The sequence below is a fragment of the Balaenoptera borealis genome (genome assembly GCF_965194805.1).
Source record: "Balaenoptera borealis genome assembly, chromosome: 14".
NCBI classification, from domain to species: domain Eukaryota; kingdom Metazoa; phylum Chordata; class Mammalia; order Artiodactyla; family Balaenopteridae; genus Balaenoptera; species Balaenoptera borealis.
The window spans coordinates 41689555-41707303 of NC_138875.1; the positions used below are offsets into that span (position 1 = coordinate 41689555).

Here is a 17749-nt window from a genome sequence, read left to right on the forward strand (position 1 = left end):
GATTACAGTTGATTGTCCTGGCCTAGTTGCCTAGTAGTCAGTAAATAGAGCTGCTTCATTATCCACTTTGTGGAATTACTGGTGAGACAGTAGTCCTGTCCAGCTCTGCGTGTCATGGTATTAAGTAAGCAGGCAGCCAGCCTGGAGGAACTTCTCTCCACTGTCACCACAGCCTCCCCAAACCCTCTCCTGAATGGAAGCCAGGTCTGAGGCTTACCCACCCTGTCATCCCCTGTAGAACTGCTTAGAAAGTGGGGAGCAAATGAGTCCTGTGTAATATGCTTTCAAAAGAGCAATAAACAAAGCTCAACCTGATCAGGAGGAAAAGCTAACATTTCTTTCAGTTACCTTGCTGGGTGTGAATTTTTTTTAAGGCAGAAACAAAACCCAGACCATAATTTGTATTTGTGCCTTGACTAACTGTTAGAAGAAAATGGGGCAATCAGCACATTCAGGGCAGGAGGGAGACAAACTTTAATTGATGAGTCTGCTATTCAGAGTAGAATAAATTGGTTGGAGTGAAAAAAAGTACTGAATGTAGGACAACACAACAATCACTGATAAAGAGAATCAAAAAGTATTTATATTTTAAAAGTAATTTGTCTTAAGCTTTTTTTTTTTAAGGAAAACTTTTTATTTAAACATGAGGCTCTACAAGCTCAATACCACATTTTTAGATTGGAAAGGGATCTGATTTGCAAGATAACCTGATAGACATTCTTTAATATGCTGTATTTTCCTGCCAGACAGCTGTAGCAGCCCCTGGACTTATTCATCCAAACCCCTAAATTTGAAGGGTAGTGAATTCACTTAAGGAAAATAAAAGGCTTTATCCATACATCTTTCAATAATCTCCAGAGTTGGTCTGCTTGAGTGGCTGGTAGCTCTGCGGTAGCGTTCTTGAGGTCAGTTGAGATCATAGGTAATCTTCCTTGAAGCGATGAAAGATCATTTTATAAAACCAGTTCATGTTTTGGAACAGCTAGTTATTTTTGCTTAAAAGAAGGTGGCAATGAGGAAATTCTACAAGGTATGAGGAAAAGTACAACGTGACAATACGCTGCTGTCTTTTCATATTGTATGCATATTTCAGTGCATCTGTCATTTGGAATGTGGTCTTCTCCAGGTCAAAGATCAAAAGGTTTAAATATGTGTGACTCAGCATCTTACATACTCATGGCTTTTAATGTTGATTTAAAATAAACACTTACACAATATAAGGCATGTATGACAGACTTTCTTGTGTGTAAAGCATTATATTAATTAAAGGTCATAGCCACATCATTCTGTACTTTAGGAATTTAGATAATGATTCTCCTCTCGTTTCTTTTGTCTGCTACCAATTTTAATGTAGTCCAGTGATAAATGTTTAAGAATATGTGCTTGCAGTGTTCTGATAAAAATGACTATCAAATGTGAATACACTCCACACGTCCTTCATATTCCATCACTCATTATTGGAGGAAAAAATGTGAATAGTTTATTGGTAAAAAGTTCAATTAATCTGCTGACAACTTAAATCATGCCTAATGGTTCCTAAGGATGTGGGGCTTTGGGGAAAAAAAGGTATGCTCTTTGTTGATAAGAAGAGTGACTCCCTGAAGGACCAAGAATATAATTTCACCTCCTACAGAAAAAGTCAGCACACAATTATCAAATCTGCTTCCTCGCAGTGTAATTATCTCAGGTAAACATTTCTTCTTTCATAACATTTATAACCGTTTGGTAACTCTAAATGTACCAGTTTTATGTGGATTCATCCACAGATATGTAATAAAGTAATATAGTTTGTTTAAAATTCTTTTTTAGGGCGCCTTCAAGATGGAGGAGGAGTAAGACGTGGAGATCACCTTCCTCTCCACAAATACATCAGAAATACATCTACATGTGGAACAACTCCTACAGAACACCTACTGAACGCTGGCAGAAGACCTCAGACTTCCCAAAATACGCCCTCAGGCGACCTACATGCAGAGGCGGGGCCAAATCCAAAGCTGAACCCCAGGAGCTGTGTGAACAAAGAAGAGAAATGGAAATTTCTCCCAGCAGCCTCAAGAGCAGCGGATTAAATCTACACAATCAACTTGATGTACCTGCATCAGTGGAATACCTGAATAGACAACGAATCATCCCAAAATTGAGGCGGTGGACTTTGGGAGCAACTGCAGACTTGGGGTTTGCTTTCTGCATCTAATTTGTTCCTGGTTTTATGTTTATCTTAGTTTAGTATTTAGAGCTTATTATCATTGGTATATTTGTTTATTGATTTGGTTGCTCTCTTCCTTTTTTTATCTTTATATATATATATATATATATATATTTTCTTTTTCTCTTTTTGTGAGTGTGTATGTGTATGTTTCTTTGTGTGATTTTGTCTGTATAGCTTTGCTTTTGCCATTTGCCTAGGGTTCTGTCTGTCCATTCTTTTTCTTTTTGTATAGTTTTTAGTGCTTGTTATCATTGGTGGATTTGTTTTTAGGTTTGGTTGCTCTCTTCTTTCTTTCACTCTTTTTTAAATTATTTTTAATTTTTTATTCTTAGTAATTTTTTCTATTTTAATAACTTATTTTATTTTATTTATTTTTTCTTCCTTCCTTCCTTCTTTCCTTCCTTCCTTTTCTTTCTTTCTTCCTTTCTTTCTTTCTTTCCTTTCTTTCTTTCTTTCTTTCTTTCTTTCCTTTCTTTCTTCCTTTCTTTCTTTCTTTCTTTTCTTTCTTTCTTTCTTTCTTTCTTCCTTCCTTCCTTTCTTTCTTTCTTTCTTTTCTTTCTTTCTTTCTTTCTTTCTTCCTTCCTTTCTTTTCTTTTCTTTTCTTTCTTTCTTTCTTTCTTCTTTCTTTCTTTCCTTCTTTCTTTCTTTCTTTCTTTCTTTCTTTCCTCCCTTTTCTTCTGAGCCATGTGGCTGACAGGGTCTTGGTGCTCTGGCCAGGTGTCAGACCTGAACCTCTGAGGTGGGAGAGCTGAGTTCAGGACATTGGTCCACCAGAGACCTCCCAGCCCCACATAATATCAAATGGCAAAAGCTCTCCCAGAGATCTCCACCTCAACGCTAAGCCCAGCTCCACTCAACAACCAGCAAGCTACACTGCTGGACACCCTATGCCAAACAACTAGCAAGACAGGAACACAACACCACCCATTAGCAGAGAGGCTGCCTAAAATCATAATATGGTCACAGACACCCCAAAACACACCACTGGGCGTGGTCCTGCCCACCAGAAAGACAAGATCCAGCCTCATCCACCAGAACAGAGGCACCAGTCCCCTCCACCAGGAAGCCTACACAACCCACTGAATGAACCTTAGCTATTGGGAGCAGACGCCAAATACAACGGGAACTACAAACCTGCAGCCTGCAAAACGGAGACCCCAAACACAGTAAGTTAAGCAAACTGAGAAGACAGAGAAATACACAGCAGATGAAGGAGCAAGGTAAAAACCCACAAGAACAAACAAATGAAGACAAAATAGGCAGTCTACCTGAAAAAGAATTCAGAGTAATGATAGTGAAGATGATCCAAAATCTTGGAAGTAGAATGGAGAAAACACAAGAAACGTTTAACAAGGACCTAGAAGAACTAAAGAGCAAACAAACAATGATGAACAACACAATAAATGAAATTAAGAATTCTCTAGAAGGAATCAATAGCAGAATAATTGAAGCAGAAGAACGGATAAGTGACCTGGAAGATAAAATAGTGGAAATAACTACTGCAGAGCAGAATAAAGAAAAAAGAATGAAAAGAATTGAGGACAATCTCAGAGACCTCTGGGACAACATTAAACGTACCAACATTTGAAATATAGGGGTTCCAGAAGAAGAAGAGAAAAAGAAAGGGACAGAGAAAATATTTGAAGAGATTATCGTTGAAAACTTCCCTAATATGGGTGAAGAAATGTCAATCAAGTCCAGGAAGCACAGAGAGTCCCATACAGGATAAATCCAAGGAGAAACATGCCAAGACACATATTAATCAAACTATCAAAAATTAAATACAAAGAAAAAATATTAAAAGCAGCAAGGGAAAAGCAGCAATTAACATACAAGGGAATCCCCATAAGATTAACAGCGGAACTTTCAGCAGAAACTCTGCAAGCCAGAAGGGAGTGGCAGGACATATTTAAAGTGATGAAAGGGAAAAAGCTACAACCAAGATTACTCTACCCAACAAGGATCTAATTCAGATTTGACAGAGAAATTAAAACCTTTACACACAAGCAAAAGCTAAGAGAATTCAGCACCACCAAACCAGCTCTACAACAAATGCTAAAGGAACTTCTCTAGGTAGGAAACACAAGAGAAGGAAAAGATTACAATAACAAACCCAAAACAATTAAGAAATGGTAATAGGAACATACATATTGATAACTACATTAAATGTAAATGGATTAAATGCTCCAACCAAAAGACAAAGACTGGCTGAATGGATACAAAACAAGACCCATACATATGCTGTCTACAAGAGATCCACTTCAGACCTAGGGACACATACAGACTGAAAGTGAGGGGATGGAAAAAGATATTCCATGCAAAAGGAAATCAAAAGAAAGCTGGAGTGGGCACTCCAGCCCTGCCCCACTCCGCCGGGGCCGCACTCCCGGAAGTGCAGTGGAGTCACACGTAGGATCTCCTGGAGCAGTTGGTCAGCATCAGTTCACAGCACATGGCTCAGCACATGGCTGAGTGTCTGGCACCAGGCATCCTAGAGCCAGCCTGACTTGGTTGCTGAGGCGGTGTCATCCCTGACCATTGCCGACATGTTCCTTGCAGCCAGTGAGAGCCTAGCCCCGGCTCCCCCTCAGAGGTTCATCTGCTCCTTCCCCAACTGCAGCCCCAATTACAACAAGGCCTGGAAACTAGACTCGCACCTGTGCAAGCACACAGGGGAGAGACTATTTGTTTGTGACCATGAAGGGTGTACCAAGGCCTTCGTCAGTGACTACCACCTCAGCCGCCATGCCCTGTTCACACCGGAGAAAAGCCCTTTGTACAGCTAGTGGCTGTGATCAAAAATTCAACATAAAATCAAACTTGAGAAACATTTTGAAAGCAAACATGAAAACCAGCAAAAACAATATGTATGCAGTTTTAAGGTTGTAAGAAGACCTTTAAGAAGCATCAGCAGCTGAAAATCCATCAGTGCCAGCACAACAGCGAACCACTGTTCAGGTGTACCCACAAAGGATGTGGAAAACACTTTGCTTCCCCCAGCAGTCTGAAGGGACATGGGAAGGTCCACGAGGGCTATATATGTCAAAAAGAATGTTCTTTTGTGGCACAAACATGGACAGAGCTTCAGGAACTTGTGAGAGAAACCCATAAAGAGGACATAACATGTGATGTGTGCCAGAAAACATTTAAGTGCAAGGATTTCCTGAAGCAGCACATGAGAATTCATGCCCCGGAGAGGGATGTGTGTCAGTGCCCCAGGGAAGGCTGTGGCTGCACCTAAACCATTGCGTTCACCCTCCAGAGCCACATCCTCTCGTTCCATGAGGAGGAGCGCCCATTTGTGTGTGAGCACGCTGGCTGTGGCAAGACATTGGCCATGAAGCAGAGCCTCAGCAGGCAGGCTGTTGTGCATGACCCTGACAAGAAGAAAATGAAGCTCAAAGTGAGACCATCTCGTGAAAAACGGAGTCTAGCCTCTCAGCTCAGTGGGTACACCCCTCTTAAAAGGACACAGGGCCAGGGTGTGTCTTTGCCCAGAAATGGGGAGTCGCTGAACTGCACTGAGGGCAAGGTGCCCTCCGCTGTGGTGACGCTGGCCCCAGCTACACACCAGACTGCTTTGTTTGAAGGACTGCAGACCAGCCAGCTCAGTTATTTTCTCTCAGAAGCACGTTTTTATTAAAATCACTGGTGCAGAGCATTGGAAAAAAAAAAAAAGTAGAGTAGCAATTCTCATATCAGACAAAATAGACTTCAAAATAAAGACTATTACAAGAGACAAAAAAGGAAACTACATAATGATTAAGGGATAAATCCAAGAAGAAGATATAACAATTGTAAATATTTATGCACCCAACATAGGACCACCTAAATACATAAAGCAAATGCTAACAGCCATAAAAGGGGAAATCGACAGTAACACAATTGTAGTAGGGGACTTTAACATCCCACTTTCACCAATGGACAGATCATCCAAAATGAAAATAAATAAGGAAACACAAGCTTTAAATGATACATTAAACAAGATGGGCTTAATTGATATTTATAGGACTTTCCATCCAAAAACAACAGAATACACTTTCTTCTCAAGTGCTCATGGAACATTCTCCAGGATAGATCATATCTTGGGTCACAAATCAAGCCTTGGTTAATTTAAGAAAATTGAAATCATATCAAGTATCTTTTCTGATCACAATGCTATGAGATTAGAAATCAGTTACAGGGGAAAAAAACATAAAAAACACAAACACATGGAGGCTAAACAATATGTTACTAAACAACCAAGAGATCATTGAAGAAATCAAAGAGGAAATCAAAAAATACCTAGAAACAAATGACAATGAAAACACGACCACCCAAAACCTATGGGATGCTGCAAAAGCAGTTCTAAGAGGGAAGTTTATAGCAATACAATCCTACCTCAAGAAACAAGAAAAATCTCAAATAGACATCTCAAATAAACCTAACCTTACACCTAAAGCAATTAGAGAAAGAAGAACAAAAAAACCCAAAGTTAGCAGAAGGAAAGAAATTATAAAGATCAGATCAGAAATAAATGAAAAAGAACTGAAGGAAACAATAGCAAAGATCACTAAAACTAAAAGCTGGTTCTTTGAGAAGATAAACAAAATTGATAAACCATTAGTTAGACTCACCAAGAAAAAAAGGGAGAAGACTCAGATCAATAGAATTAGAAATGAAAAAGGAGAAGTAACAACTGACACTGCAGAAATACAAAGGATCATGAGAGATTACTACAAGCAACTATATGCCAATAAAATGGACAACCTGGAAGAAATGGACAAATTTTTAGAAAAGCACAACCTTCCGAGACTGAACCAGGAAGAAACAGAAAATAAAAAAAGACCAATCACAAGCACTGAAATTGAAACTGTGATTTAAAATCTTCCAACAAACAAAAGCCCAGGACTAGATGGCTTCACAGGTGAATTCTATCAAATATTTAGAGAAGAGCTAACACCTATCCTTCTCAAGCTCCTCCAAAATATAGCAGAGGGAGGAACACTCCCAAACTCATTCTACGAGGCCTCCATCACCCTGATACCAAAACCAGACAAAGATGTCACAGAAAAAGAAAACTACAGGCCAATATCTCTGATGAACATAGATGCAAAAATCCTCAACAAAATACTAGCAAACAGAATCCAACAGCACATTAAAAGGATCATACACCATGATCAAATGGGGTTTATCCCAGGAATGCAAGGATTCTTCAATATATGCAAATCAATCCATGTGATAAACCATATTAACAAATTGAAGGGGAAAAACTACATGATCATTTCACTAGATGCAGAAAAAGCTTTTGACAAAATTCAACACCCATTTATGATAAAAACTCTCCAGAAAGTAGGCATAGAGGGAACTTACCGCAACTTAATAAAGGCCATATATGACAAACCCACAGCCAACATCATTCTCAATGGTGAAAAACTGAAACCATTTCCTCTAAGATCAGGAACAAAACAAGGTTGCCCACTCTCACCACTATTATTCAACATAGTTTTGGAAGTTTTAGCTACAGCAATCAGAGAAGAAAAAGAAATAAAAGGCATCCAAATTGGAAAAGAAGTAAAAGTGTCACTGTTTGCAGATGCCATGATAATATAGATAGAGATTCCTAAAGATGCTACCAGAAAACTACTAGAGCTAATCAATGAATTTGGTAAAGTAGCAGGATACAAAATTAATGCACAGAAATCTCTTGCATTCCTATACACTAATGATGAAAAATCTGAAAAAGAAATTAAGGAAACACTCCCATTTATCACTGCAACAAAAAGAATAAAATACCTAGGAATAAACCTACCTAAGGAGAAAAAAGACCTGTATGCAGAAAACTATAAGACACTGATGAAAGAAATTAAAGATGATACCAACAGATGGAGATATATATCATGTTCTTGGATTGGAAGAATCCACAATGTGAAAATGACTATACTACCCAAAGCAATCTAAATATTCAATACAATCCCTATCAAACTACCAATGGCATTTTTCACAGAACTAGAACAAAAAATTTCACAATTTGTATGGAAACACAAAAGACCCCGAAGAATGAAAGCAATCTTGAGAAAGAAAAATGGAGCTGAAGGAATCCGGCTCCCTGACTTCAGACTATACTACAAAGCTACAGTAATCAAGACAGTGTGGTACTGCCACAAAAACAGAAAGATAGATCGATGGAACAGGATAGAAAGCCCAGAGATAAACCTATGCACATATGGTCACCTTATCTTTGATAAAGGAGGCAAGAATATACAATGGAGAAAAGACAGTCTCTTCAATAAGTGGTGCTGGGAAAACTGGACAGTTACATGTAAAATAATGAAATTAGAGCACTCCCTAACACCATACACAAAAATAAACTCAAAATGGATTCAAGACCTAAATGTAAGGCCAGACACTATAAAACTCTTAGAGGAAGACATAGGCGGAGCACTCTATGACATAAATCACAGCAAGATCCTTTTTAACCCACCTCCTAGGGAAATGGAAATAAAAACAAAAATAAACAAATGATACCTAATGAAACTTAAAAGCTTTTGCACAGCAAAGGAAACCATAAACAAGACGAAAAGACAACCCTCAGAGTGGGAGAAAATATTTGCAAATGAAGCAACTGACAAAGGACTAATCTCCAAAATATACAAGCAGCTGATGCAACTCAATATCAAAAAGACAAGCAACCCAATCCAAAAATGGGCAGAAGACCTAAATAGACATTTCTCCAAAGAAGATATACAGATTACCAAGAAACACATGAAAGGATGCTCAACGTCACTAATCATTAGAGAAATGCAAATAGAAAGTACAATGATGTATCACCTCACCCCAGTCAGAATGGCCATTATCCAAAAATCTACAAACAATAAATGCTGTAGAGGGTGTGGAGAAAAGGGAACACTCTTGCACTGTTGGTGAGAATGTAAATTGATACAGCCACTATGGAGAACAGTATGGAGGTTCCTCAAAAAACTAAAAATAGAACTACCATATGACACAGCAACCCCACTACTGGGCATATACCCTGAGAAAACCATAATTAAAAAAGAGTCGTGTACCACAATGTTCATTGCAGCTCTATTTACAATAGCCAGGACATGGAAGCAACCTAAGTGTCCATTGATAGATGAATGGATAGAGAAGATGTGACACATATATACAATTGAATATTACTCAGCCATAAAAAGAAATGAAATTGAGTTATTTGTAGTGAGGTGGATGGACCTACAGACTGTCATACAGACAGAAGTAAGTCAGAAAGAGAAAAACAAATACTGTATGCTAACACATATATATGGAATCTAAAAATAAAAAAAAAAGATTTTGAAGAACCTAGGGGCAGGACAGGAGTAAAGACGCAGACCTAGTGAATGTACTTCAGGACATGGGGAGGGGGAAGGGAAAGCTGGGATGAAGTGAGAGAGTGGCATGGACATATATACACTACCAAATGTAAAATAGCTAGCTAGTGGGAAGTAGCCGCATATCACAGGGAGAAGAGCTTGGTGCTTTGTGTCCACCTAGAGGGGTGGGATAGGGAGGGTGGGAGGGAGATGCAAGAGGGAGGAGATATGGAGTTGTAGGTATATGTATAGCTGATTCACTTTGTTATACAGCAGAAACTAACACACCATTGTAAAGCAATTATACTCCAATAAAGATGCTAAAAAAATAAAATAAAATAAAATTCTTTTTAAAATTGCACTTATTTTTAAAAGATCCATTTTATTTTTTTAAGATTTTTTTTTGATGTGGACCATTTTTTAAAGTCCTTAATGAATTTGTTACAATATTGCTTCTGTTCTATGTTTTGGTTTTTTGGCCATGAGGCATGTGGGATCTCCCTAACCAGGGACTGAACCTGCAACCCTTGCAGTTGAAGGCAAAGTCTTAACCACTGGACCACCAGGGAAGTCCCAAAAGATCCATTTTAGATCATTACATTTGAAAAAATTAAAAATTCTTAAATTTAGAATGAAAAAATCAAAATCATTAAAAAGCACAAATTATATAGAATAGCAGTCTCCACAGAGAAGGCAGGTAGGAACAGGGATTGAAATGTAGTAAGAGAAGGTTTTTGACAATAAGGGGTAGGAGAAGAGAAAATAAATGAATTAAGATACTTTGAGAATTGCCAATTTTAGGCAAAATTTAGGTGAATTATAATAACAATTAAAAAGTTAAAATGGACTGAACACTTATCATGTTATATGTGTGATGTTTTCCATTTAATTCTCAAAATGATCCCTCAAAATGGATGCTGTGGTTTTTCTTGTTTTCAGATGAGGAAACTGAGGCACAGATTTGTTTCTTAAGATCATAGAGCTTTTAAGCTTTTGAGTCTGTGTCAGCCTGAAGAAGTTGGGGTTCAAGTTCTTGAAGACTCTGCTCTGCTGTTCGGGCTGTCGCTCTTCCACCTCTGTGTTTGCCTGCCAATGTTCCACTCTGCAGGGCCATGTTCCATGGAGATAGCTGGTCAGATACTTTTCCAGAATGATGTTCACTCACTGACTCCACTTCCTCACGTCCATTTGCCTGATCAACCCTGCAATCTCACCACTTTTTTTTTTTTTTAAAGGTTTTACTTATTTTTTATTTATTTATTTATTTATTTATTTATTTATTTATGGCTGTGTTGGGTCTTCGTTTCTGTGCAAGGGCTTTCTCTAGTTGCGGCAAGCGGGGGCCACTCTTCATCGCGGTGCACGGGCCTCTCACTGTCGCGGCCTCTCGTTGCGGAGCACAGGCTCCAGACGCGCAGGCTCAGCAATTGTGGCTCACGGGCCTAGTTGCTCTGCGGCATGTGGGATCCTCCCAGACCAGGGCTCGAACCCGTATCCCCTGCATTGGCAGGCAGACTCTCAACCACTGCGCCACCAGGGAAGCCCAATCTCACCACTTTTTATAAAATAACTTTGTATTTTGAAATAGTTTGACTAACCCTGGTGGTGCAGTGGTTAAGAATCCGCCTGCCAATGCAGGGGACACAGGTTCAAGCCCTGGTCTGGGAAGATCCCACATGCCGTGGAGCAACTAAGCCCGTGCACCACAACTACTGAGCCTGCGCTCTAGAGCCTGCGAGCCACAACTATTGAGCCCACGTGCCACAGCTACTGAGCCCATGTGCCACAACTACTGAAGCCCATGCACCTAGAGCCCGTGCTCTTCAACAAGAGAAGCCCCTACTCACTACAACTAGAGAAAGCCCACGCGCAGCCGTGAAGACCCAACGCAGCCAAAATAAATAAATAAATAAATGAAATAGTTTGACTCACAAGAAGTAACAAAAATAGTCGGTATTATAAGTATTTTTTTAATTTAGCCATTCTAATAGGTGTGTAGAGGTATCTCCCTGTAGCTTTAACTTGCATTTCCCTAATGGCTAAAGATATTGAGGATTTTTTTAAGTCCTTACTTGCATTTTATATATGCCTGGTAAAATATCCGTTCATCTTTCATCTATTTTCTAACTGGATTGTTTATTTACTGCTGAGTTTAGAGATTTCTTTACACATTCTGAATACAAGTCCACTGTGAGGTACATGATTTGTGGCTTATCTTTTCATCAGAGCAAAAGTTTTAATTTTGATGAAGTCCAATTTATGGATTTTATTCTCTTAGGGATCATGCCTTTGCTGTCATGCCTAAGAACGCTCCTATTAACTCCACATCATGAAGTTTTCCTCTTACATTTTTATCGAAAAGTTTTAGGTTTTGCATTTCATATTTAGATCCGTGAGTTATTTTTAGTTTTTATAAGGTGTGAAGTTTAGGCCAAGGTCCTTTTTACTCTTTTGCCTGTGATTGTCTGATTGTTCCAACACCGTTTGTTGACAAGACTATCTTTCCTCCCCACCAATTTTAAAAAACTACTCTCACCATGGTTGCCAACAGTCTCCTATTTTCCTAATCGAAGGAACAGTGGCCTGTAATGAATTTTAGCAATGTAGTATTGATGTAGACGGTGTGCTTCATAAGAGAGTGACACCAGGAGTTCACTCACCTGGATGTTGAGAGGATGGAGGGGAATGCTGGTCCCAGCCACCACCAATGGAGGAATGGCACACATTCAGGGATGGTGGGAGTAGCCCTGCCTCTGTACATGCCCTGCTCAGGTAGAACAAACCAGGTCTGTCCACACATCCTTTTCCAAACTGTGATAGAACACGATCTTTCCATAATATTTTCCACCTATACTTCTTGAAATAAGACAATATTGTAGTTTTAATTTCTACTTTTACAATGACTTTTTTTCCTATTGCAAAAGTAATATATGCTCATTGTAATACATCTGGAAAATATTAAAATACCTCCTCCTCCTCCTCTTCTTTTTGCATTATCTCTTCCTTCCCTCCTGTTCTCCCTCTTTCAGCTCCTTCTCTTCTATTTTCTTCTTCTTCTCCTCATTCATGGGGATGATACACATAGACCTTGCAATGGTGTCTACTTCTGTGGAAGAAGAGGAAATAAGAGTGAGTGGCTGAGGTACATCGATGGATAGATACAGAAGTTGAAGCGAATATGGTAAAAAGTTAATATCATTTAATCTTGGTAGTAGGGATACAGGAGTCTCTGTCTGTTCTATCCTGGTCTGTAGGCTTGAAATGTTTCAGGAATAAAATGAACATGAATAAAAGCCCTCAAGGCATTCACTTTCAGATGAAAAGACACTAAACATTCATCACCTTTTTTATTAAAATACACTGACAGAGATGTCAGAAGCAAAGTAGCCCCACCATCCCAGAGATGGTTGAATGCTGCTCTTTATACTGTTTAAAATGCACCAGTACTGTTATTAAATGACATGAAAAATAAGAGAATATAATCTATTCTAGATGTTTGGGGAGGTGATGGACGATATTTTCTCTTGCTCTTTTTATAGGCATGCTATGTCTTGGCAAATGTGACAGAATGAATAAATGACCTGTATGGCAATTTTGGGAAATTTCCCAATTTGTTAAGACAATAAGAACAGGCAAGTGAGCTGACTGCAAGCTATTAGCTCTGCAGGTCAGAATTTCCCTTCAGAGTCAAGTCACACATTTTATAGAAGGTTTTCTAGGTTTAGTTTGCTGATGGGTCTGTTACATTCAAATATGTTCCTTTTTGGCCCCCATGTGCCACCTGATTAGGCTCCAGAGACTTAATATTGAAGTATAAATATTAATAGGTTCTAAAGATGGAGGTGTCTGTCTAAAAGGTGTAGCATTTTAAATTTGTACTGTATAGTGGTGTCCATGTATTAAAGTGAAGCAGAGAATTAGGGCAATCATTTAGATGATTGAAGAAAAAAAATTTACAAGTCTCCAGTTACCTGGACATTTCCAGCTAAATCTATTTGTGGTACAAAATATTCAGAAAGTTACCTAATCTATACATGTCTATGCAAAATGATGTCAAACTTGTTTGCCTGTTCCTGAACACATACTTTTACACATATGCTTTTTTTCCCCCTTTGGAAAAATGAGAGCAATGCTTTTGCTTGGAAAATTTTCTAATGTTGGAATCTTTTCTCACCTTGGACAAATATCTTACTCCCTCTGGATCTCCCTTTCCTTGGCTATAGATTGTAGGGTTTGGACTTTACGAACTTTAAGCTACCTTTTATCTTCATGCTTGTAAATAAAAACCCTTATGAGTCCCCCCTCCTATTTTTAAAAATAAAAACAATTTTTTTTTTTATGGTCCTAACTAGATCTGTGAATCTGGGGATTAAATCAGCATATAGATGGGGTTTAAAGCCAAGACTGACTGAGACTTCATGAAATCCCCAGAGAAGTGAGGTAGAGCAAAGCGGGCAAAGGACAGAGCCCTGGGGCACTCCAGTGTTTAGAGGTTAGAAAAAGGAGCAGGAACCAGCAAAGCAGACTGATGGAGCAGCCAGAAAGGGAGAAGGAAAACCATGAAAGAGTGATGTGAAGCCAAGGGAAGAAAGTGTCAGAGAAGAGGGAGTCACCAGCTGTGCCAGACCCTGGGAAGGGCAGGGGGGTAAAGGGAGGACTGAGAATTGATCATTGGATTCAGCAAGTCCAAGTCACTGGTGACCTTGACAAGAGCAGTAAGAGTGGATTCGAGAAGAGAAATCGAACACAGAAGTATTGACACTCTTTGAGTTTTCTCGTAAAAGGAAGGAAAGAAATGAGTAGTATTTAGAGGAATAAGTGGAATTGAGAAAGGATAAAAACAATTTTTTTAAGAGCAGTTTTAGGCTCACAGGAAAATTAAGAAGAAGGTACAGGGATTACCCTGCCCCCATGCATGCATGCATAGCCTTTCCCAGTATCAACATCCCCCGCCAGAGGTGGGGTTATGGGCTCAAGGAGTGCAATTTGTTACAGCTGATGGACCTATATCTACACATCATGATCACTCAAAGTCCATAGTTTACATTAGGGTTCACTCTTTGTGTTATATATTCTATGGGTTTGGACAAATGTCTAATGACAAGTATCCATCATTACAGTATCATACAGAGTATTGTACATATAGTACCATACAGAGTATTTTTGCTGCTCTAAAAATCCTCTGTGCTCCACCGATTTATCCTTCTTCCTCCTCTCTGCTCCACAAAATCCCTGGCAACCACTGATCTTTTTACTGTCTCCAGAGGTTTGCCTTTTCCAGATGTTGTATAGTGGGAATCATGCAATATGTATGTAGCCTTTTTCAGATTGGCTTCTTTCACTTACTAATATGCATTTAAGTTTTCTTCATGTCTTTTCATGGTTTGATAACCTTTTTCTTTTTAGCACTGAATAATATCCTTTGTCTGAATGTACCAGTTTATTTACTGAAGGACATCTTGGTTGCTTCCAAGTTTTGGCAATTATGAATAAAGCTGCTGTAAACATCTGTGTGCAGGTTTTTGTGTGGACATAAGTTTTCAACTCTTTGAGTAAATACCAAGGAGTGCAATTGCTGGATCATATGGTAAGAGTATGTTCAGTTTTGTAAGAAACCACCAAACCATCTTCCAAAATGGCTGTATCATTTTGCATTCCCACCAGCAATGAATGAGAGTTCCTGTTGCTCCATATACTCTTCAGGATTTGGTATTGTCAGAGTTTCAGATTTTGTCCATTCCAATAGGTGTGTAGTGGTATCTCATTGTCATTTAAATTTACATTTCTCTGATGGCATATGATGTAGAGCATCTTTTCATGCTTATTTTTCACCTGTACACATTCTTTGGCGAGGTGTCTGTTGAAGTCTTCGCCTCATTTTTAAATTGGGTTCTTAGGTTTCTTTCTGTTGAATTTTAAGACTTCTTTGCATATTTTAGATAACAGTCCTTTATTAGATGCGTCTTTTGCAAATATTTTCTCGCAGTCTATGGCTTGTCTTTTCATTCTCTTGACACTGTCTTTCACAGAGCAGTTTTTAATTTTAATGAAATTCAGCTTATTATTTCTTTTATGGATTGTGCCTTTGGTATTATATCTAAAAAGTCATCACAATACCTAAAGTCATCTAGGTTTTCTCCTATGTTATCTTCTAGGAGTTTTATAGTCTTATGCTTTACATTTGCATTTTGCATTAGGTCTATGATATATTTAGAATTAATTTTTGTGAAAATGATATAAGAACTGTGTCTAGAGTCTTTTTTTTTTTTTTTTTTTGGTATGTGGATATCCAGTTGTTCCAGTCCAATTTGTTGAAAAAACTAGCTGTTCTCCACTATATTGCTTTTACTACTTTGTCAAAGATCAGTTGACTCTACGTGGTCCTATTTCTGGGCTTTCAATTCTTCTGCGTTGACTGTTTGTCTATTCTTTCACAAATACCACATTGTCTTGATTACTGTAGCTTTATACTAAGTCTTTTTTTTAATGTTTTTAAAAAAATTAATTTAATTTAATTTATTTTATTTTTGGCTGTGTTGTGTCTTCGTTGCTGCATGCAGGCTTTCTCTAGTTGCGGTGAGTGGGGGCTACTCTTTGTTGTGGTGCGCAGGCTTCTCATTGTGGTGGCTTCTCTTGTTGTGGAGCACGGGCCCTAGGAGCCCTGGCTTCAGTAGTTGTGGCACGCAGGCTCAGTAGTTGTGGCTCACGGGGTCTAGAGTGCAGGCTCAATAGTTGTGGTGCACAGGCTTAGTTGCTCCATGGCATGCGGGATCTTCCTGGACCAGGGCTCAAACCCATGTCCTCTGCATTGTCAGGTGGATTCTTAACCACTGTGCCACTAGGGAAGCCCTATACTAAGTCTTGAAGTTGAGTAGTGTTGAGCCTCCAACTTTGTTCTGTTCTTTAATATTGTGTTGTCTATTCTGATTCTCTTGCCTCTCCATATAAACTTTAGAATCAATATGTCTATATCCACAAAATAACTTGCTAGGATTTTGATTGGCCTTGCCTTGAATCTATAGATCGAGATGGGAAGAACTGACACCTTGACAATATTTAGCCTTCCTATCCATGAACATGGAATATCTCTCCATTTATTTAGTTATTCCTTGATTTTGTTCATCAGAGTTTTGTAGTTTTCCTCATATGGATCTTGTACATATTTTGTTAAATTTGTACCTATTTTGTATTTCGTTTTTGGGGGTGTTAATATAAACAGAGATATGTTTTTAATTTCAAATTCCACTTATTCATTGTTGGTATATAAGAAAGTAATTGACTTTTGTATATTGACCTTATATCCAGAAACAAGTACAGGAGGTGGGATGTCTTTTCATCTTTGACTGGAGGAAAGGAGATAAAGGAGTAATCACATGAAGACAATTTGAGGGGACGATGGGGATGGGAAGAGTTCAAGAAGGTTAAATTCAAGAAGGAGTTGAAGTCATCTCCTGAAGATGATGTGGGCATTAGTAGAGAACTCAAGAAGAATGACAGAGTTTTAGAATAGCCACTGAGAGGAACTCAGGCTGAAAAACAAAATGTTATTTACAGTGGAAGAACAGGCACCATAATTTTAGGTTGTGACTATTTTCAACTAAGGCAACATAGAAATGGGGAGTTTATAAGCAGATTTCATGAGAACTATTATATAGCTTGTTTAAAAGGGTAGAATGGTCTCAAAATAATATTGTTTTCCCCAAGCCCTTAGCCCAGCATCTATATTGGATGTGTGGTGGCAGAACTATATTTTCAAGTGAAAAGTATGTGTTCCTGACACTAAAACAAATTGTTTATATGATTTTCAAGTACCAGTACTTACTTTGTATTTTGGGGGTCATCTATTTAGCAGTAATTGACAATTATTTATTGAGCACATTTTAGGTGATAGCAACATGAAATACATAATAACAACATAATACTATGTGGTCACTGACATCAAGAACCTTTCAGCTAGTGAAGAGGACAAGTGGAGAGGAAATTATGTTTCATCATGATGAGTGCTGCAATGAGATTGGCATAAGGAGCTTCACACAAAATCCTGGAGGTTACATGGATAAGAGAACTTGGCTGGACTTCCCTGGTGGTCCAGTGGTTAAGAATACGCCTTCCAATGCAGGGGACGCAGGTTCGATCCCTGGTCGGGGAACTAAGATCCCACATGCCATGGGGCAACTAAGCCCAAGCGCCACTGTTACTCAGCCCGTGT

The 17749-nt window shown here is 38.7% G+C and overlaps 1 pseudogene across 1 annotated transcript; it reads left to right on the top strand.

The window, feature by feature from the left end:
- The first annotated feature begins 4109 nt into the window (after window positions 1-4109).
- On the top strand, window positions 4110-11094 carry LOC309611064 (transcription factor IIIA pseudogene; annotated as a pseudogene). Its single transcript has one exon. The product of its transcript is annotated as a transcription factor IIIA pseudogene (transcript).
- Window positions 11095-17749: the final 6655 nt, after the last annotated feature.